Source organism: Leptinotarsa decemlineata, unplaced genomic scaffold (assembly GCF_025532065.1).
Source record: "Leptinotarsa decemlineata unplaced genomic scaffold, Ldec_3_MD MMD2_tig00000008_RagTag_RagTag, whole genome shotgun sequence".
Classification (NCBI taxonomy): domain Eukaryota; kingdom Metazoa; phylum Arthropoda; class Insecta; order Coleoptera; family Chrysomelidae; genus Leptinotarsa; species Leptinotarsa decemlineata.
The window spans coordinates 8,346,614-8,371,650 of NW_027412537.1; the positions used below are offsets into that span (position 1 = coordinate 8,346,614).

General features: G+C 34.4%; 1 protein-coding gene across 1 annotated transcript in view; it reads right to left on the reverse strand.

The window, feature by feature from the left end:
• Positions 1-25,037, reverse strand: part of LOC111508710 (tyrosine-protein kinase transmembrane receptor Ror) — a 223,149-nt gene that overhangs the window by 123,173 nt on the left and 74,939 nt on the right. The gene's annotated exons all lie outside the window — the stretch shown is intronic.

Consider the following 25,037-nt stretch of genomic DNA (forward strand, 5'->3'; position numbering starts at 1 on the left):
CAATGCCTCAACAAATAATTTTTCAATTTTCTCTTGTAAGTTCTTTGAAATCTTGGGGCAAAATATTATACAGAGAGTAATCTATGGATTTTTTTTGCGATAAGTGAAGACGAAATTGATTTATTTTAATGTGGAGAGCGTTTCGTGTATTATGTTCGCGGTTATGACATTGTTTCGTCAAGGATGGTTTCTTCTTATGGATTTCAATCGAAACGTAATAAAGAAATAAAGTTGGCAACGGCATAATTATGAGACTTCTGAGACAACTTTTAGAACAGCAGCAAAATGAAGGTGAATAAGAGTTTACATAATCATCTCTCATTCCGAGATAAAACCCATAATAATAATAATATTTAGTTGACTACGTTACATAATAACTGAAGTCATCGACAGAATAGAAGCAATGCCTCAACAAATAATTTTTCAATTTTCTCTTGTAAGTTCTTTGAAATCTTGGGGCAAAATATTGTACAGAGAGTAATCTATGGAATTTTTTTGCGATAAGTGAAGACGAATTCGATTTATTTTAATGTGGTGAGCGTTTCGTGTATTATGTTCGTGGTTATGACATTGTTTCGTCAAGGATGGTTTCTTCTTATGGATTTCAATCAGAACGTAATAAAGAAATAAAGTTGGCAATGGCATCTGAGTTTTTTTTTTAAATATTCTTGATAGTGATCCCTGTATCCAATATTAGCCAGCCCTCTCAATGTCTTCTTTTGCATCCTAAATATTTGAATGGAATTACATAAATTTCCTCAAAGTTGTACACCATAACAAATATGAGAGTGAAACAGAGAAAAATATAAGGTTTTTAATGTATTTGCACTAGTGATGTACTTCAATTGGCGAAGACCAAATAGAAAATCCAAGAGTTTTCTCGTCAGTTGAGAAATATGTGCATACCAGTTGAGTCTATTATCTAATGTAATGTCCAGTAATTTAACTTTATTAGTTTCACAATTAGAGATAATTTGATTATTTGCAGAAATCTGGATGTATAGTGTCTTCTGACCATTTATTTTCAGCTTATTAGATAGAAAGTACTGATTAGCACTATTAAATACCTCGTCGAGATGAGACTGTAACATATCATCATTTTTAACCGACAGAATGAAAGTGGTGTCGTCCGCAAAGAGAACCGATTTGAATGGCATCATATGTTTGCACAAGTCATTCACATGAAGAAAAAACTAATCAATACAGTTTATTGCATGACTATCACTATAAAAGGGTTTTACAAAAACCGCGATACGTGTTTCGCTATACAATAGCTTCCTCAAGCATACAGTTTATGCTCGATTAGTTTTTTAATATGGATTTTCATCAAGTATCGGCCAGTTCCATTCAATTATATTCACATAAATGACAAATAAGAGCGGGCCCAAAACAGACCCTTGCGGAATGCCATGCTTAATAGTTTGATAAGGTATCGTTGAGCATCACTGCTTGTTGACGATCAGTAAGATGAGTTCTTATTAAGTGAAGCGGAATACCTCTAACTCCGTAATAGTTTAATTTTTTCAACAGAATTTCATGTGAGTCGCAGTCGAACGCTTTCGACAGGTCACAAAGCATCAAAGCAGTTCCTTAATATCGGTGAATCGTCAATACCGTGGAAGTACCGAAGATGATGTGTTATATCGGTGAATCAAGACGGTATCAGTTGCGTACTATTATAATTTCTTTTCATATGTTATACGAAAGAGAATATCAAAGTTACATTTAATAGTGAATGATTATCGATCGTCAACTATTTTTAGAACTTTCTATGTATCCACATATAAAACACTTTTCTGGGAAATACGCCCAGAATTTTACCTCAATGTTCTGCAATTATGTTTAACTCCTGGGGGTATGCGAGGAAAGTGGGAAAAGTGAATCCATTAGTAGATGTTATAGTGCTAATTAGTTTGCATGTCGCTGAAACTTGATTCATTTCGTGATTAGCGAACCCTTTTCTGTGTGCTGTTAGGAAAACGGCTTAATAGTAGGGTAGTTACTCCGGGGCTAATCCATAGGCTGTCTATTCTCTCGTGCATTGATGTTGATTGAGGATACATTTGGTTGAATTTTCTACAAGTTCTGACATTGATTTGATCACTTTGTTCGTGTGTTATGGATTATTTCATAAGAATTTTGTTTGAATAATCGATATTTGCATTTATTTTGAAAGAGGTTTTGAAATACCGTCGATAACTATTTGTAAATTACTCATAAAAGTAACCAAACTGTTAGATGCTTGATAATTCCACTGCCACCCAAAACCAAATTCTTGAAAAAAATAATGTTGCCGGAAGAAGTGACTTTATAATTTAGGTATAGGGACATGATACATCATCTTGAAGCATTTTTCATCATTTTTCAATTTATCGAGTAATATACGGGGGAAATAAAGTAATAAAGGAAATAATAGTAATTTTAGCACGCCCTGCATGATAAGGAGTCGATTTCTTGGTGTTAAATGAATATTTCGAATTTGTCCAAACTATCATCAAAATATTAACTTTTCATGAATTGAGAGTACTGATGTACTTGAGTATTTGAAAACACAAGCATTTATTCACTATAGGTCACCTTAATTCCTTATTTTTCCTTAGTTGACAGAATTATCCAAGACTATTTCTTTGTAATTTTTGTTTTCAGTTTTTTTTGATGAAACACTCTTCAAAAAATCATATTATCAACTTCTGAATTCAAATGGAATGAATTCAAATTTTCCTTTGAATTCTTAACATATTGTTTTTTACATATTCGACCCAACTTGGAACTCATACTTTTATTATTGCTGTTGCGTGCTGAGAATTCCGTAAAAATAGTCACATGGTCTGATAGATCTGCAGAGATACTATTACAAGTCAAATCATCCCCATTTAAGGTTTCACAGAAGTAATCAATAGCCGGTGAAGAAACACTTTATTGTGTTGTATAGCAAAACACGTGTAGCAACACGTACCTATGTCTTTACTATAGTAAAAGCCAAACTTTGATGCTATGGCTTGTCAGATAATTTTTGTGTATGGCTCTTCCGCCTCCTGAAAGAACGTTCCCTGCAAGTGACCGTCGATGGATATCTCTCGAATACTTCACCATCAACGCGGGTGTACCCCAGGTATCCATATTGTCTCCAAACCCCTTTTTATTGTATATCAACGACTTATTGGGAAAAACCAGGAATCCAATATACATACTGCTTTGCTTACGACACCACACTGGTCTCGTCATTGGTCTGACCAATATAGTATGTGATGCTATATACTATATGATGCTATATGCGAGGACTGTGGTCAACAATATATCGGTCAGACCAACAGACGTATATCTGCCAGAACCCAGGAGCACAAAAACTCGATAAGAACAAAACAAATCTCCTCTGCCCTCTTTCAACACCATCTACAAACAGGTCACAAGATTAATTTCGAGTCCACAAAACAGATAGCACAGGTGCAAAACCCAAGAATTCGACAAATCAGGGAAGCTATCGAAATCGAAAAGCAAGGCCTCATCAACAAAATGGATGACTCACTAAACATCCCAAGGATTTGGAAAACAATAATTAAAAACAACCACCAAAGACAACCACAAATTGATAATGAACCATCGCAGGTAGGAGCATATATATATATATATATTTATATATATATATATATATATATATATATATATATATATATATATATATATATATATATATATATATATATATATATATATATATATATACCTATATCATAAAATGATGAGAAAAAAAAATAGGTGGTCAATCGAACAAGAAGCGGGAATAGGGGCGTGACGTCATCACCCTACCACATTCGATTTTCAATAATTAATGACGAGAAAACTACGGTACTTACGGTACTTAGAGAGATGAGACAAAAGACACTGTTTTTCAATTCAAAATTTCTATCAAGTGAACTATAAACCAAAAATCATAAAACAAGCCCATTCAGTGCCACAAAAACCCAGACAAGGGTTTTTCCAAGGAGATAAATGTCAGGTCAGGTCACTTTCTGCTTCGATAAGTTTGTTGGGGTTAAGTTGGACACCAATATGTCTTGCCACAATTATGTCGCTGGAATTGCAAAGGGAGCTTCTCAAAAGCTTGGAACACTGTTCCGAACTAGAACACTCAGCAACTTTTGATGCTTTACAAAGCTCAGACCAGACCTTCTTTGGAGTATTGTTCTCATGTAATGGGCTCTGCCCCCAAACATACCCTGAAATTGCTGGATTCCATCCAGAAAAGAGCCATCCGCCTGATTGGAACATCACGAAAAACATTGATAGCCTGGACTATTGAAGAAAGGTTGGAGATTTGTCTCTCTTCTATAGATACTTTCACGGGAGGTGTTCAAGTCACTTGGCACAGCTGATTCCACCAATTCGCGGCGGATTATGGCTGCTCATCGTTTTGAGGTTCAACTCAGTACACCTCGAACTTCATTGTTGGAGAACTGCGTGTATGTGGAATAAACTTCCTGAGAACGCTTTTCCAGCGATTCAAATACAATGAGAATCGTTACTTTCGCACAGGCACCGCTCTGAGGGCGCCTTAAGGATTTTTCTGTAGTGCTGGTGTTTTGTCTTTGAAAAAAAAAATTGTTGATGCATATTTTGAGATTCGTGTTGATTCACGAACCATCAGATGTATGATACTGGTGAATTCACGAGTGCCTGAGGATATGTGGAAGTTTCGTCCTCATAATAATTGATATTGAAGTCACCAGCTGAAATAATATGTGAAAATATGTAACCATTTCAGAATGTATCCTGATTTTTGCTATTCTTCACTAGATTTGATTTATTTATAGGAACGTTTTCCCGTGGATTCTATCCTAATTAATTGTGTAAATCCGTTGAGCTATTACAAAACTGATACGTTGCCCCCAATTTGTTGCCCTCTATTAACGTCAACATGTTTATTGGGCTAAGCCCATTGTTTGGGATTTGTTGATATTATTGTATTACGGTGATTACATGCAACTGGAGAGCTATTTTCGAACGTAAACAAACCGTTTCATCGCCCATTGTTGAATGACACAAGATACATTTCATGTCGGAAATGTAAACGGTTTACCGTCTCGGGACGTCAAAAATATATTTGTATATATATAGGAGTTCTTATTCAGGTAAGGAGAAGGTTACAATCGATCCCTTTTTTGCATAGTCGTGTGGGTCAGAAGGACTCTCACAAATCATATTTTATTTCACAATCATTTGCAAATGTAGAATTTTCCAATATTTAGAATGCTCAGCCTAGCTCCACTGATGAGACCTTCAGTGGAAAACAGCGTTGTCGGATGTTCAGATCATGAATGCTCGGAATTTTGGTTTATTTTAACCACTTTTTCATCATCACTATTATTGGAGCTATTCTAGTAATAACTAGAATTTTGAGTACAAGGAATATACTTGAACAAATATACACTGTCTTTCGAAAAGAGTTTTAAGATACATTACAAGAATTACACTAGTTCCCTCAATTCTGCGATGCTATCGAATAAAAGGTTTGGAAGAGGTTATGGATACTAGAAGTTACTAGATAGTTTTCATCACACTCAGTAGATTGAAGAAAATTCACATTTTACATCGGAATTTTTGCTATTATTTGTATTCTCTCATTGTTCTTGCTTATATTTTACATACGGGGAAATATATGAATTACAATCCCTTCTATAACTACACCAGGGGGAAAACTCACCTGTACACTTGACCGTACGAGTCAGAATTGCTACATTATTTCTAACAAAGTTAGGAGAGTTCAAGAAAAACCAACAAGATATCATTCTGAATGAGCTCAAATAATATCAGATTCATTATCAGATTTCAATATTATCAGATTTCAATATCCCCTCATCTCTCCTTTCCATTTATCTCTTTTCATCTCTCTCCTCTCCCCTCCTCTTCTTTCCTTTTTCCACTCCTTTCCTTCTCCTTTCCTTTTCTCTTCTCTCCCTTTCCCTACCATCCCCTCTCCTTTTCCTCCCCTCCCTTCCAATTTCCTTTTCCTTCTACTCCATTTCCCTCTCCCCCCTCATCGCATCTTCTTTCTCTCTCCCTTTTCTTCCCTCTCCCTCCCGTCTCACCCCTTCCCTTCTTCTCCTCTCCTTCCCTCTCCACTCTTCTCCTCACCTCTACTTTCCTCTTCTCGCCTTACCTCTGTTCTTTTCTCTTCTCTACTGCTCTCATCTCATCACATTTTCTCTTCCTCCTCTCCAGCATCAATGTGACTTCTCTCCCATCTCCTCCCCTCTCATTTCCCATTCAATCTTCGCTCCCCCCAACCTTTTCTCTCCCATTACCTATGCCCCTCTCCTATCCTCCCCTTCCCTTTCAGTCAATCCCTATCTCCTTCTCCTCCTTGTTCCCATCCCCCTTCACCATCCAATATGTTCGTGAAGGAACGTTTACCAATTATGCACAGAAAGATGCCTTTTGCGCCGATCAAAGGAATCTGAGGTTCATTACGTCTCTATCAAACTACGGCAATTTGAAATAACGGAAATGTGTTTAACTTCAGCTATTATATTAGAACGTTGTTTTCGTAAATGATTATCAGAAGATTGCGTTGCAATTTTATGAACTGTTTAGTGAAAATTGAATTTTACATTAATTTTTTTCCGTCATCAAAAATCGGGCCATCATATATACTTAGGAACTATATTTGGGTGATCAGCAGAACGGAAGTGTACTCTTATAACACAACTTATTCCAATATTTCGATAAAGTTTATTATCATTATCAAGGAAGAGCTATAAAAAAATTTTTTTGATACAACAATATGAAATTCGTGTCCGTGTCGGAAAGAATGTTACATTTAAACAGTTGAAACATGTCAATAAAATAAAACAAATCAAAAAATTGAAAAAGGTTTGACTCTTCACTGATATAAGGAAGAATGTTTATTTTTGAAATTATAAAATACTGGTGAAAGCCATGTGGCTGTAGACCATAGAGAGAGATGATGAAACAGTTGACACTGACAGCTGTCATGTGATTCTGTTTGAAAAATCGTTTGTTTGTATGTCTATGTGAAACTATGGAACAAAAGAGAACAATTATGGTGCAAGTGTGATTAGAGTCATCTGCTGTCTTGTGATATTATCAATGAGAAAACCCAATGTCAAATACATGAAAAATGTTATTGAAATGAAGTAAAGCCATGCCTTAGGGAGGTTGGAGATTTGATACATTAAAAAAAAATGTTATGAGTTTAGTTAATGAGAATTCAGCATTATTGCTGATTTGAAAATCATGTAAATTTTTATCAATATTGAGTAGAAAGGCATAAATGTCGCTGAGGTGATCAATGTCTGATCTTTTGTTGGGGCAATTATTTGATTGTAATATACATGACATTTCCAAAAACAAACTTTCAGAAGTATTTCCTTCAATGGCTAAGATTTTGGTTGAATTATAGTCCATGTTATGACCTTCTTTAAAAACGTGATTGCTGACAGCACAGCTCTCAGGATGTAATCTACTATCACTTTTGTGTGAAGTGATTCTATCTTTAAGTAATCTTGACGTTTCACCAATATATTCATTACTTCAATTCAAACATGGCATGGCCAAAATATACACTGTCCGCCACCTGCGAAGGAACGCCCCATTTTTAGGTAAAACATATTACGAATTACATCAACGTCCAACACGGTTCCCATAGAAAGAATGCTGAGTCTACGAAAGCGTACACCGATAGATAAGCCGACTTGCGAAGATTCCAGGGAACTGGCCGGCATTCATAATCAAACTTTCTTACTGTAAAGACGTACCTTTGTCTAATTATTTTGTTGTACTAAATAAATTGATTTTTAAAAAAAGGACTTTGAGTGTTCGATAAGTTATTTGGCGCAGTCGGTAGGATAACCGGGATTGATTCGTATCGAACGGACAATTTTCGTATAAACGATTAATCGGTTATCGAACAGTTGGTGCTCGTTTGTTAAGGTGTTTGAAACGAAGTGGCTCCTTGGATATCAGGACACCCAATCTATCGAAGATTCGTGGAAGGCCCCATTAGCAGTGAACCAACGAAATTTGGAACCAATATTGTCCAAATTTGCAAGGAATACTACCTGGTGAAGACAAAAATTGTGAATCCAGAAGTTGACCTTATAGGATAATGCTCAGAGCCTCAATTTATTTAATGTGAGTACAACTTGATGTCTATTGAAAATTTAACAACAATTCTTGAAAATTTATCACTAGATATTCCTTCAGCTGACTCCTATCACCCATACCAATTTCCAAATATTTCAATCGAACCAGTTAGCATAAATTTTGAACAAAAAATGGCACAACAATTCAAACCAGAATACTTAAACTGTGTCCCTCAATTTGACGGAAACCCAAATGATCTGAACAGATACATTTCAGTTTGTGACAGTATAATTAGAACATTTTATGATGCTCAGAATCCTGACAATTTTCAGAACACTTATTTGTTGAATTCCCTAATTTCAAAATTGACAGGAAATGCCAAATTAATTATTAATATACAGAATGTTTCTACATGGGATGACCTCAAAGCCACCCTGTCTAGAAACTTTGCAGACCAAAGAGATGAAACTTGCCTTAATAGAGACCTAGTAATGATGCGGCAACAAAATAATGAAAAACCTCAACAGTTTTATGACCGTTGCCTCAATCTGCTCAATTTACTTTGTAGTTATATAGATTTGCATGAGGTAGATGATGCTTCAAAAATTTTAAAGAGAACACTTTACAACAACCTAACTCTAAAAACATTTTTGTCAGGGTTGAAAGAACCATTAGGTACTACTATCCGTTGTATGAGACCAAAATCACTTAATGAAGCATTACAATTAGTCACTCAAGAAGACAATATTCATTATTTCCAAAATTATACTAGCAGAACTTTAACCAGAGCAACTCCTGTAAACATTAGACCACCGTTACAACAACAAACTCAACCTGTTCAACAACAAAGATATTTTAATCCCATGCCAAGACAACCTTTCAATAATCATACTCAAAATAACCATTTCCGGGCGCAAAACAACTTCCCATCGCAACCAATTCCCATTCACTCGAAGCCAATCAATCAGCCACAAAAGTTCTTCACCAACTCACAAGTTTTTGGTAATAATCAGCAACAAAAACAAAACGTTTTCAAACCAAATCAAAATCGAACATTTCCACGACCTACCCCAATGAGTGTTTCCACTCGACAAACTTCAAACAACTTTCAACAAAATTCGCAAGGCTTCTTTCCAAGACAACCCCAACAAAAAAACTTTATTTCTGAAGAGCTATATAATACTGAATTAAATCAAGATGATAATTTTTCAGTAGATGACCAAAGTCAGTTCTGCCCCACTCACTCAGTAGATGACCAAAGTCAGTTCTGCCCCACTTACTCATTCGATGACCAAGGTCAAGGTCACGAAGAAAAAGCTTATTACGATTATTGCGAAAGTCAGCAGGTTCAGAATTTTGACGAAAACCCGCATTTTGATAAAAATTTTCAGAACCTGCCTCCAATGAACGACCAAACATAAATCCACAAATTATTCCCTTCAATACTTCCAATTCAGGAGAATTGCCATATATTTTATTACCTGACTATAATCTTAAGCTTTTAATTGATTCTGGGTCCACTAAATCATTTATTGATCCAGATATAGCCTTCAAAATTTTTCCAAATGCTATTAGAAATGACCCCTTTATAGTCTCTACTGTCTTTCAGAAATCAGCTCATAAACATAGCGCAATGGTACCTGCTTCAGAAATATTCAGATTACCAGAATCCCAAAACTTGAAATTCTATTTGTTCAAATTTCATAATGTATTTGACGGTTTGCTAGGACTTGACAATCTGAAACTGCTTCAAGCGAATTTGAACTTCAGTAAAAATCTTCTTGTAACTCCTTATACCCAAATCAAACTGAAGTACCATAAAACTCAAAACAATCTTAATTTAATCACAGTTGCACCTCGAACAGAACAAGTTATACAAATAAAAACTTCAATTGCTAAAGGTGAAATAATAATACCCCATCAAAAATTTCACAATTGCGAAATTCCGGAATGCTTAACGTTAGCAAAAAATGGCAAAGCATTGACAACAATCCTAAACAATACAACATCTCCCGTAGTCTTGGATTTTTCAGAACCTATTTCAGTAGAAAAATTCAATCGAAAATTCATAGAAGAAGTAAATTTCAATAATTTCGATGATTCCGAAAAAACGAATTTTGACTTCACTAATTTTCGCACAGACCACCTAAACGAAGAAGAAAAACATTACATCTTCAACTTATGTAAGGAATTTTCTGATATCTTCTATCAGGAAAACATGCCCCTTACTTTTACAAGTAAAATTAAACATAACATAAAAACTTTCGATGAAACTCCTGTTTATTCCAAATCTTACAGATACCCATTCATACATAAACAAGAGGTTGAAAGTCAAATTAAGAAAATGTTAGACCAAAAAATTATAAGACCTAGTAACTCACCCTGGTCATCACCGATTTGGGTTGTGCCCAAAAAGGCGGACGCTTCTGGGAAGCAAAAATGGAGGGTAGTCGTAGACTACCGAAAACTCAATGAAAAGACAATCGACGACAAATACCCACTTCCAAATATTACTGATCTTTTAGACAAACTAGGGAAGTGTCAATATTTTACTACCTTAGATCTTGCAAGTGGATTTCATCAAATCGAAATGGATGAACAAGATATTGAAAAAACAGCTTTCAATACTGAAAACGGACACTATGAATATCTGAGAATGCCGTTTGGGCTGAAAAATGCACCAGCCACCTTCCAACGTGTGATGGATAACATTCTTCGCGGTATTCAAAACGAAAAATGTTTGGTATATCTCGATGATATAATAGTTTTTTCAACTTCCCTGCAAGAACACATAGAACGGTTACGATCTGTGTTTCAGAAACTAAGAGAGTCTAACTTTAAAATACAGTTGGACAAATCTGAGTTTTTGCGTAAAGAAGTTGCCTATCTAGGCCATATTGTCACCCCTAACGGAGTTAAACCTAACCCCGATAAAATAATTGCCATAAAAAATTATCCATTGCCAAAAACCACGAAACAAATCAAAGGATTTCTCGGACTCCTTGGCTACTATCGGAGATTCATCAATAACTTTTCTAAAATCACAAAACCTTTAACGAAATGTCTGAAGAAGGGAGCGAAAATCGAACATGATGAAGAATTTCTTTCATGCTTCGAGACTTGTAAAAATCTTTTGATAAATGAGCCTATCTTACAATATCCCGACTTCACAAAACCATTTAATTTGACCACCGATGCAAGTAATGTTGCATTAGGCGCCATCTTGTCCCAGGGACCGATAGGTAATGACTTACCCGTGGCGTATGCCTCGAGAACGCTGAATGATTCAGAACAGAATTATTCGGTTATTGAAAAAGAACTGTTGGCAATCGTTTGGGCTACGAAATATTTTCGCCCATACCTGTTTGGACGGAAATTTAACATTTTAACTGACCACAAGCCGTTACAATGGTTGTTTTCGCTAAAAGATCCAAATTCGAAACTATTGCGATGGCGTATTAAACTCGACGAGTACGATTATAATATAATTTACAAAAAGGGCAAACTGAACACAAATGCAGACGCTCTATCACGTATAGAAATTCACACCAAAGAAACAAGGACTTTCTGGGACGAATTAGACGAAATACTCGGAGATGCACGTTTAGCTCCTCAGTCTACAACTTTTGGTAACCAACCAAATCCTATCCATCCAGTCCTAGGAACCCCTGAATATCAGCCCTCTTTTGATATCCAAACCATCGGAGATCCTTTGCCAGACCTAGACGACATATCTGTTATGGTAAATGTAGGCGACGATGCCGTTGAGAATAATACTGACAGACTCAACGAAGACAATGCCTCAATTCAGGTTTCACCTGACGTAGAACCGCCAATGAACACCCAATCAGAACCTCCTGATCAGCCAGGACCCCCTGCCCAAGCAATACTTCTCAACCAACCAATACCTCTCAACCAACCAGAACCTCCTGACCAAGCTGAAAATGACCAATCGGAACTTCCCATACAAATAGAACCACCAGTAGAAGACGATAACACGGTACATACCAATCAAGAACAAAATCCTGTAGTAGACATACCGATCTCTGAAACTGCGGTTAATTATGGTCAAAATCAAATTATTTTCAGTTCAACCTTACATAGTCCCGCTAAACCAAAAATTACTATATTATTTGGTAAAAAGAAACGAATTACTGTACAAATATCGCAGGAAAAATTCGAAGAAGACATTATTAAATTTGTTACGGAATATGTATCCCCTAATGTTCAATATCACATATTCTTCGAAAAACCCAATGACTACGAACGTTTTTCTGCCGTAATATCAAAAAATTTTAAATGGCCATCACTTAAATTCAAAAAATGTAATTCGAAGCTCATAGATGTCACTTCAAAAAAAGATGCCGAAGAAATTATTAAAAATTATCATGAAAGCAAAACTAATCACCGCGGAATTGATGAAACCGAACAAAGAATCAAAAGTAAATATTATTGGCCATTCTTGAAAAATTCAGTCCAGACCTATATTAACGAATGTGAGATTTGCCAACAAAGCAAATATGAGAGAAATCCTATTAGAATGAAAATGAACATAACCCCTACCGCGACAAAGCCTTTTGAAATAATTCATCTCGATACGTTCACTATAGAAAAATCAAAATTTCTAACTATAATAGACACGTTTTCTAAATACGCTCAAGCGTACTACCTAACATCAGTGAATGGAACGGAAATTGTAGATAACCTAATACAATTCTTTTCCCATCACGGAGTGCCCAAACAGATCATAGTGGATAACGGTAGTGAATTTAAAAACTTTGTAGTCCTTGAACTACTAAAATTACACAAAATCAATGTTCACTTCATATCCCCTGATCACCCACAGTCTAACGGAATGATCGAAAGGCTCCATTCCACGCTAATCGAACACATCCGTTTACTCAACACCCAAGGATACCTAAAATCACCTGCTAAAATGAAAATGAAATATGCAATTTTAGCATATAACAATTCAATTCATTCAACCACGAAATTAAAACCCATCGATATCATCAATGGTCATATCGATAACGAAAATCCCTTCAGCGTTGATATTGACCAAATTCTGCTCAATGACTATATAAATAGTCATAAAGAGAAAACAAAAATCCTTTACTCTAAAATCAACAGAGACCTTGTTCGAAATAAAGAAAAAACCATCGAAAGAGTAAATAAAAGCCGTGACGACCCCGCGATCTTTGAACCAAATCAAACTGTTTTTGTCAAAAAACATCAACGTCAAAAGAATGCTAATAAATTCAACAAGCCAACCACTTTAAAAACGGTAAATAATCAGTCTAAAACAGTTTCGACAAACTCCCAAGAAAAGGTTCATATGGACAACCTAAAACGTCCTCTTAAGAAAACATACAATTTCTAAGTTCAACATTATATATTATTTCAGATTTCCTGTTGTCTTTGGACTTCATGAAAAAATTACTGTAAGAAATTTGGAAAATAATCCAGGCCTAATCCCACTGAAACTAGGAACCGCTAAAATCGAAGAATACACCCACACTCTGATTCATTATTATGATCTGTCTCCGATTATTATCGAAATCAATAAGCTTCAATCACAATCAAATGTACTGATGAGTACTATTACAAAAAATAAAGATTATCTCCATGACACTTCAAATTACTTGAAAATTTTGACATTTACCAAAGAGAAAGTAGAAAGTAAATTGAAAGAAATTATACCCCATCCTCAACGAACAAAACGAGGTCTCATCAATGGTATAGGTTCAATATTTAAGTCTATCACTGGAAATCTTGATTCCGCTGATGGCGAAAGATACGAAAACCTGATCAGAGAACTTCAAGATAACCAGAGTAAATTGAGTAACAGCATTAAAAAGCAAAACAGTCTAACCATTGATTTGATAAATAAATTCAATGACACAGTTCAACAGATAAGTCATAATGAAAAATTGTTGGATTCAAAGATTCGACAAATTTTTCACATAATAAATCAAACTACATACAGAGAAAATTCAACTTTTATCAAGGATATTTTGATTCAAATCATAAACATGTATGAAATAATCAATTCAATATTGCAAGATGTCGAAAATTCGATCTCATTTTCCAAATTGAAAATAATGCATCCAAGTATAATACAAACGGCTGATCTTTATAAGGAACTACTGAAGATTCAAAAAGAGTTAAAACAAGAGCAACTACCATTTTCAGTGACCTTAGATAACACGCTCATGTTCGAAAATATAAAAGAATCAAAAGTTACATATTGAATAATAAAATTACCTATATTCTAGACGTTCCTATCATGCATCCTTATTCTTTCGAATACTACCATTTATATGCCATACCCACTCCCACAAGGAGTCAGTTCAAGGCTATAATTCCTCGAAAAAGATATTTATTGAGAAGTCAGTTGTACTATACATTCCAAAACGACGAATGTCTACGAGTTTCACCGCAATTCTATACTTGCAAAAAATTACACCTTCAAGAAGTCGAAAAAAAAAACCCAGCATGCGAGATTCAGATGCTGAGTGTACAGAATATAACATCTTGCAATCGAGTTCGAATAGAGCTCACCAAACCAATCTTCAATAGACTGGAAGATTCCAATCAATGGATCGTATTACTGCCATCCATGGAGACCCTTAAGTTCATCTGTGAAGAACAAGAAGAGATTTTAAAACTCACCGGAACCTACTTAATAGAAATTCCAGTAGGTTGCCAAATAATCTGCCAGAAGGAAATAATCGCCAACGATAGAATTTCTACAGTCCCGAAACAGCCAATCCTACTGCCTGATCTGAGCCTAGAAGTCGAATCCATTCCAAACCTGAATTCCAGCCTTCAGTTAGAGGATATTAAACTGGACGAACTTCATGAAATTAAAACTCAAATTATTAATAATCAACCAGACGTGTCATTTGGAAGAATTTCACACACCCCTAGTTTGTGGACAATAGCTATTTACTTAGTATTGTTCACAGTATTGCTGTACATCTGTTATAGGAAGCTGATATTGCCATGGTATATCCATAGACGACCCAGTCAAGGCTCAAGAGGAGACATAGAACTTTCCGATGTTCAACTCCCTCGCTAACCCTCCGGAGTTGAATTTTGTGGGGGAGGAATTACATCAACGTCCAACACGGTTCCCATAGAAAGAATGCTGAGTCTACGAAAGCGTACACCGATAGATAAGCCGACTTGCGAAGATTCCAGGGAACTGGCCGGCATTCATAATCAAACTTTCTTACTGTAAAGACGTACCTTTGTCTAATTATTTTGTTGTACTAAATAAATTGATTTTTAAAAAAAGGACTTTGAGTGTTCGATAAGTTATTTTACGGTGCAAAATAGTTCGCTTCCAATACCTGAACCCCTTCATTCTATCTGGAGAGTACTCTCAGGTATGAAAGATACAGATGCTGTGAGATGGTATCATCCATTTTGAGTCTATCTGAGGAAAATGTCACAGCAACACATTCTCAGATTATCGAGATAGTGCGAAGCAGTGTATGAAAAATTATCGATGGCGGCATCTATTATAACTGAAGAAGATCATTCGTAAAACTAATTCTGGTTGCTGAACATCCAAATTCTATCCCAACCAGAAGTGAGAGCTCTCGATTGATTAGCAAAAACTGCAAAAAATGGAAAAAATCTATATTCAAAGGTTCACCTCTCGAAAACTGTACAATTCTGAGCTTTGGCTGTGGAAACTTTCAATCAGCACATCAAGAACTACAACATATCAAAATTTCGTTAAAATTCAAGGCAAGCTATTTGTCATAAAAAATGTGCGGGGTCCTTTATCAAAATATTGAGGAAACATTTTACCATCCGAAACAAAATTAATCTTCATACTCATTGCAACACCAAAACACCTGTTAATTTCTAAAGAAAAAATCGCACTTGGTGAACAGGTAGAATTTTACCTACTTACTGAATTGTTGTCTGAAATCATTTGAAGGGATTGAATTACATCAGTTTCATTGAATCATGCGGTGCTCTGAAATCACCACGGAGAACAGTTGCTCATTGATATTTATTGTCAACCTGACAATATTGTTGGAAGATTTAGTTGTATTAACCCCCAGACCAGTTTTCATCGCATTTGTTGTTTCTAGTATTGTTGTTCTTTGAATCACCGATGTTTCTGTTGTTTCTGCCGTGTTTTTGTTCCCATTGTGTTTATTGTTCCTGTATTTGTGTTAGATATTGTTCCTGTGTTCCAGTTGTTTTCTGTTCTTGAGTTCCTGTTCAAATTTTAATATTTCTGAAGTTCCCATTTTAACTGATATCACCTCATTTTGATTGACAAAGTTCAACGTGGCACGTCCGTCACTTCAAGCAAAAATTGAAATTGTTTTAATTGTTGGTGAAGGGGTGATGTCTTAGATGGTGAGAGGTGAGGTTAGGCTTAGAGTGTTTTTTACCTGAACTTATTCATATGATTATATTCTGATAGTATAATGAAAGTTCCAATGCATATATTAAATATCTCCGCAAATAAAGAAGATACAGCGGAAAATAAAATAGTCGAATTTTTGTTTTTTTCGTACCAAAAAAGCAACTTTGCTAAAATTGACCATTCCCTCTGTCTCATACTGTTTACGGATTCCCCATCAATAGACTCGAATACGAATAGCTCCAATCAATAGGATCATCTATTTGAAAGAAATTTCATTTTCTGCCAATCGATAAAAGAAATATCAGGAAATGGTCTTTTTTACAATCTATAGCTCTTCAAATCTGATAAAACCTTGGCAGATCATAATTAGATATTCTGTTTTATTCTAGTGATGATTTGTTTCAACATTTTGCTGAAAACAACCAAGAAGATAGACATATGGACGGATAAACAATGAACGCGACGAGTTGAATAAAATATTGGGATAGGTTCTAACGATAATAATATACTTCCTTCTGAAAATTTTAATATATGCTTTGATGATTTCATAACCTATCTTACGATTTGATCTCCACATACTTCATTTGAGAAATATATCACATGTTTCGCTAACTTAGTTGCTTCTTCAACAGTGATTTGAATACAACAAGTTGCTTCTAACGCTAATATTTATATACCATAGGTAACTACAATGGGGAATGTTCCTCCTGACGAAAATCAAGTAGTTTTCATAAAAGAGCTCTAAAACAACGCATTTTAAACTTATCATTTCAACCTTTTTCTTTAAAAAATTATTTAAATATTCAAAAAAGAGGAATGAAATAATGCATTCAACATTTAAAGGGATTCGTTTCTATTTCACCATTTGGCAACATCGGTTATAGCTAATAAAGGACAATGAATCTGTTACCTGTATGAGACAAACAAAGATGACATGTTTCAGAGGCGTGCTGTTCAGTTTACTTATGTTCCGAGTTCCGAGACATTCTGTGACATATGACATTTTGTGCACCTAACCTATCTTCTATATAAATAAATAACAAAACAACTGTTGTTTATGTGGCTTGTGAAGGTGGTATTGAACTATAATTCATATTTTGCCATAATTGTTGATTTATAAAGATAATTTTCCTTTTTAAAGTCGAATATCTAGGTACGTATAAATTATTTCAACTTGATATAGGCGCTGTTGCCAATATGTAAATTAGAAACAAATCCCTTAAAAAATTAAAACCCAGTATTTGAAACATCAATATGAATACTTTTAGAAGTGAATTTGAAAAACTCATGAATTAAACTCAACTTTATTTTGTTCAAACTTGCATTTGCTATAATAACCCAAATGGTGGAACATTTTCCATTGAGACTACCTCCATCAAATTACCCAAACCTCTACAATTTTTATATACCTGAGGTACCTCTTCAATTATGATTACCTGAAGCATATTAACTCACTTCTACATCAATAATAATACTTCCTCGGGTTTTTAAGAAAACAAGAATAAAGCCACATCATAGAGCAGTGTCCATTGTTTCAATTAGAGAGGGAAATGTGCAAAATATCGAAGGAATCGAAAGCTAGGAAGATTTTAAATTATTCAAGTACTCTGAACTTATTCAACAAAATATAATATTGTAATCAATATAGTTACTGCCTGTAAATATCTAATAACCATAGGGTTATTAGCGACGGTTATTTTCAAATAATAATAAAAAAAAGTTTAATAATGGTGATCTATTCAATCCAGTTGTTCATTCATTAGAATGTTTGAATTTTTAAGTTTAATAATTTTCATTGCTAAATGATTCAGTTTCAAACCTTTATTTTCTGTGTGTAAAATTTCGAAGTCTTCGATAAAGATATGATTTTTTTCTAAATGATTGTTTAAATATGTTGAACTTGTTTTCTCATTTACATAGCTCATATGATGTTCTTGGATTCGATTTCTAAATATTCTGCCAGTTTGACCAATATACATATACTTCTGAACACGATCCACACTTTAATTTATATACTCTTGATTTCTCGAATTTGGATGTTTTGTCTTTATTATTTTTAACTAACGTTCCCAACGTATTACTTGGTCTATGTGCAATTTTAAAATCTCCTTTCCTCTAAAATGAAGCCACTTTAATGGATGACCCTGTCTATATTACTGTAAATCTATCCAAACTGTCTATAAAAATGACGACCTTCAGCGTCGCCTGGTTCATGTCGGCTACCTAAAACACAAAATGTATTTCATTTCACGGAACTGAACACGAAACACCTTTACTTGTTTCTCACCCACTTCAAAACACTTAGTACATGATCGAATTTAGAAATAAATATTATTTTAGGGTGACGTTGACGAGATACGAGCTGTGTGGAAGGTGTTCAATTTCGTGACTCGGTGGAAACAATTGGTAATAATATCATTGATTACTTGTATTTTAATGTCTCTTACTGTTCATTGGATGTATAACCTTCCACAATCTTAAATATTAACAAAGCTGGAATAAAAAAATAGTATATTAATATTCTTTGTGAGACAATTTTAATTTTTAGTTTTTTTTGGTTTTACCTCTTGCAAATTTTTGAAATTATGAGCCAGTTGATATGCTTTACGTATATGTGAGATGTTACTGGATCTCTATAGCTTTGTATGGGGAATTGTACACTGAGAGACGCATTGAGAGGAGTTTACGGAATCATTGTTCATTTGAAAATTCCTCGAGAAAGAGTTTTGCAGCAACTAAAAGTTATTGATACTGAAATTGGCGATTTGGGTAAGTTCAAAAGACATTTTCAATAATAATACAGGTATTCACTCGATTCAGGATTTGCGGAATATCAAAAAATTGAGAACAAAGAAGTACCATTAAGAAATGTTGCACATCATATCGACTCCATCAATTCGAAACAATTTGAGAAGAAATAAATTTAGACTTCACAAAGTCAGAAAAGTCCACCATTTGCTTTAAACGGATTATGCTAAGAGACAGATATTTTGTACATCGCTACTCACACGACATCGTCAGGATAATAATAATAATAATATCAATAATATTTATTTGCCAAATCTTCTTAGAAGTATTATATTGAATATTGAAAAGCATAAGAGTGTGCAGATAAAAAACGATTGCCACTTAGGTTCACATGGAACCTGTCTGTGGGAACAATTGTTTTTTTTTTTGTTTCGTCTTATGAGTAAGCTTATAAGAGGAAATTAAAATTAATCATGAAGAAAAGAAATAAGATAAATAAATGAGTAAATAAGAAATGAATCAATTTGCTGGGTCTACAATGTTTTTGACAAATTGTCTACTTTGTCCAAGAATCCATTTTTTAATGCGTTTCTTCATCAGACCAATATTATTAAGTGTTTTAACTGAGACAGGAACATGATTCAGGAGTTTAGCTCCAATATAGGTAAAGCATCTTTGACCAATTGTTTTTTTTGCTCTTGGTATGTACACTGCTGCAGAGTTTTGAGCTCGTGTTATTCGATTGTGGGGTAAGTTTTTCAAGTAATTTCTATTTTTCAGGAGGAATATGATAATCGTTTTAGGAAACAGTTGCCTTAAATCTAAAATTTTTAATTCCCCATAGAGTTGTTCTGTAGGATAACGAGAGCTTTTGTTATATATAATTTTTAAAATACACCTCTGTATTTTTTCTAGTGGATCGAGTGCAGAAGCATTAATACCACCCCAACCAATTACACCGTATTGTAGAAGAGATTCTACAAATGCGTAGTATAATATTTTCAATTTATTAAGGGTTAGTATAGAAACCTGTATAGAAACCTGTATAGAAGTCCTCTCAATTTATTTTTCAAGTTATGCACTTGAATATTCCATCTCAGAAAGCTATCTATGTTAATACCTAAGTATTTTGCTGATTTAACGGAATTGACATTTTTGGAGTTGATGTTTATATTTATATATTCTGGTAAATATGACTCATACGAAGTGAACGGAAGTACTTTAGTTTTTTCAACGTTGATTGTGAGCAGATTTGCTCTAAACTACTTAGTTAATGATTCCAGATCACGTTCAGCAATATTTCTAACTTCTTCCCATCCATTTGCGGTATATATTATAACAGTGTCATCAGCAAATGAAATTATCTTCCCACAAGATTGTTGAGAAAATAATGAATTCAGATATACAAATGCCTTTGCCAAATCAAGTAGTACACCTAGGAATTTTTTTTTTCATCTATAGCCTTATATATTGTGGATGTTACACCTGCTATAGCATCCTCGGTTGATCTATGTTCTTGAAATCCGTACTGATATTTTGACAAAATGTTTTTTTTTTATTCAGATATGAGATCAATCGTTTTTTAATTATCTTTTCAAATATTTCCGAAATAGAGGATAATTTGAAACATTTGTTTTCTTCCCTGTTTTGTAGACTGGAATAATCTTGGCCTCTTTCAGATATTTTTGAAACACGCCTTGCTCTATAGCTATATTGAATATATGTGAAATTGGCTTAGAAATTAACTCAGATGATGTTTTTAGTATTTCATTCGAGATATCGTCTAGACCAGGTGATTTTTTATCTCTCAAGTTACTTATATTTCTCTAACTTCATTTGGAAGTCTTACTTCCCCTTTTTCGATTTTTTTATAAGGTATTTTTGCAGCTAATTTTGGTCCTACTTCCGCAAAGTAAACATTGAATTCATTACAAATATCTTTCAACTCAATAAGTGCGCCCTTTATGTCTGACTGTATTTTAAGTATGCTATTTTTATTATTATAATTGTTTGTAAAATCATTAACTATTTTCCAAATATTTTTTGAGGAGTTTTGGTTATTATTTATTTGGTTTTTAAAGTAATCAGTTTTTATTTTTTTTCGGAGACTATTTATCTTATTTCTATAATCAATATATTCTTTTTTGTAGTCTTCATTACGTGGATTTTTAACGTGTTTGATAAATAATTTATCACGCTTTTTTATAGATGTAATTAAACCCCTTGTAATCCAAGGCTTTTTTTTCTTCGACCATTGCACTTTTATGCATGTGGTTGATTGAGATATTATTTCTTTAAATGTGGAAATGAATTTATTCATACTCGTTTCTGGTTCTTTCTCTTCATAGATTTCAGTCCATGCCTGTTGACGTAGTAGTTCCAACATTTTGTTTTGATTTATCTTATTTATAAACTTCGCTTTGTTATTTGGTATTTCTTGTAAAGGGGTGTCATTTTTCAGTGTCGCAACCGTATGGAAATGATCTGTTATTGAAGTTTTGAATATTGCTGAAGTTACCATTTCTGGGACAAACGTTTTACTTTTTATAAAAATGTGGTCCAGGCAAGAGCTGGAGGTCTGAGTTATGCGAGTAGGCTTATTGATCAGTGAAACAAATCCGAATTCTGAAAGAATATTCATATAATCATCAATAGAACTATTTTTATTTTGTTCTTCCAATATATTAATGTTCATGTCACCCACGATAATTATGTGATCATATTCTTGCTAATGTATTTGGGAGAGATGTTGCTTCAAATTATAATTGAATTCATCTATACATATATAATGAAATATAAAATTGAATTTCATGGAATGATGAGAGAAAATTCAGTTTACCAGAAATATTTATCATCTCTGTCGACAAGAAAATCCCTTTCTACATAGAGCTACAAATTTCCAAGAGAAATTTGAAGTCAATGTTTGTCTTGGTGTGCTGGACACCAAGGAATTATATCTGGAATTCTTGTCAAATACTCTGGTTGAGTTCTTGGAAGATTTTCCTTTGAATATTCTGAGAAAATATCAGTATGTCCAACATGGAGCTCCGTCACATCGCAGAACTATTTGCAGTGCTTTTCTCAATAGGACTATGCCAGGACGATGGATAGGAAACAATGATCCTATTAAACGGCTACCACGTTTACCTGACCTCACCCTTCTGGACTTTTCATTGTGGGGCTACATCAAAGACAAGGAATTCGGCTTAGTTTTTGGCAATATCGATGAATGGGAAGAAACAATAAGAAGGGCTTGCACGGCTACAACTTCACGAATGCTGGAAAATCACCATAAAAATACTATTGCAAGAGCGAATATGTGTTTAAGGAACGATGGATGGCAGTTTGAATATTTAATGGGATATCGTGAACGACATGGATGGTTAGGAGTATCTTGACTTTAGTTTTTTTCTTTACTTGGTTACTTCCAATATCTGCGGAGCTTATGTATAGCTTTGAGTTCTAGAACCAAAAATTATTGGTCCCTACTTTTTTAAGGTAGCTCTGACTGGGAATTGTATGACCATACAGTGTTGATGAGAAACACGTCGGGAAACACATGTGATGATAATACATATCAGAATTTGAAATTACAGTTGCTACAAAAAACGATGAGAAAAACTAGAGGTCCGTATTTAAAATAATTAAGTTGAAGATAAAATCTAAAGTAGAAAACGTCGTCATCAATTTCATTTGAAACTTATGCGTAGCATTTTAAAAAGTACATTTTTCAAGCTTGTCAGCCTCTATCATTTCTCTTTCAAACGTAATAATTGCAATCACTCCATATACTCGTAGCCATAACGAGCTAGGTTGTACATATTCACTCAACATCATTTGGGTATTTTCAAATAATCGATCATTCGCAACGGCAATCCAACGTTTTTACAGTTTAGATGACACAGTTTTATCACAATGCATGTGTAGAATTAAAAAAAAATGTTCACACTAACAACGTTGACAAAATTATCTAACAATATCTAGTCATTTCACTAACAGGAAAATACTTTCACGGTTGATAATTTTGATTCGCTGGGGAGCTTTATTGACTTTTTTATCAACTAGCGGATTCGCTCTCTCTGGAAACAAAATTTGCATTAGCGATATCTATCTTATCTATATTAAACACAATATAGTTGTCAGATACATTTGCGTATTTTCCGCATTAAAAGCACTGTCAATAAAAAACATATTTACTATGGTATCAACGTCGATCTAATCAATAACTTCCTACGTAAAAGAGCGTTCCTTACACATGGGAGTTATATATTATATAACGAAATGTAAAAGGAGACAAACTATCCCGTGAACATGTTTCTGTATACGTAATAAAAAAAAGTTTTTCGTTCACAAATAATAGACAGTTTCATGGTGGCCTTTCTATACGGCGTTGTATAAACATAATATAACCTTAATTATATTTACGTGTCAGAAAGTACTTACAAAATGTGATGGAAATTATGAGTATAGTGAACACCGTCATATCAACATCATCAAAAGTATACATAATGCAATCGATTTTTACAAAATAGCAAACAGTATGTATGTTTGGAAATGGACAATGCAATTAGTTGAGGATCTCGAAATCTACATTAGCTGACATCAACATAGGTTTTCCACAGGGTTCTATTTTGGATCATCTGTTACTTCTGCTATATACTAATAATATTGAAAAACTATGTGGAAATGTTCATGTGACAATGTATGCAGATGATATCTCTGTTCTTGTGTCAGATCATTCTGATCCAACGTTTGGAACACGTTGTAATGAACTAATCCGATTTTTGGCAACGTGGACATTTGACAAGTCACTATTTTTAAACGTGGATGATACACAATATCTTCGATTGCACAACCGCCAAAAAATATGTACAAAACTTGATCTCACTATAAATGATATGCCAGTTACCAAGTCTGCCACCCATGTCAAGTTTTTAGGAATGTGCATTGTGAACATCTAGATTGCGGAAAGTACATTGTTCGAGTTTGATATCAGCGCTCCACATTCACACATTTTCAATTGCTGATGGTGTATCACGGGCAAGTGAAGAGCCGTATGCGTTATGGTATTTGTTTCTGTGGAAAGGAAGTTTTTACTGCACAAAATAATTATCAGGTGCATCATGAATGTGCTTAGTACCGAGAGATTTGAAAGTTTTATTAACGAATATGAAATCTTAACACTTCCATCATTATGAATGGTCTTCTAACAGGTACTTCTGGTTGAATGGGTACGTGAACAGCGTCCAATGCATCCTCAAAAAGTCACTGTTTGGTGTGGATTTTGGGCTGGCGGCGTCATTGGTCCATATTTCTTTTAGAACGACGTTGGTCAGGCCATCACTGCCAACGGCGAGCACTATAGGTCGCTAATTACCAACTCCTTTTGGCCTGAATTGGATGATCTGGAAACCAATGACATGTGGTTTCAACAGAACGGCGCTACGTGCCACACAGCTCATGCCAAATTGGATATTCGTGGAGATTTGATGGCATGGTCATCTCACGTAGAGGTGATAAGAATCGCTTGATGAAAGACCTGTTATATTTTTGAATTTTTTAGAATAGAGATAGCATTGTTAAGAATTCTTATGTACGTCAAGTGAATATTCGTGCTCATAATAACTTTCATTCACCAATCTGTAGAAATACATTTCTGCTCTCCTACTAATGATGGATGTGGATTCAAATAAATTAGCAAATGAAATGAAAACTTATTCTTCGTTATTGGCTTTCAGAAAGCTACTCAAAAAATGTTTTGCAACAAGATATATTCATTAAACAGATGATT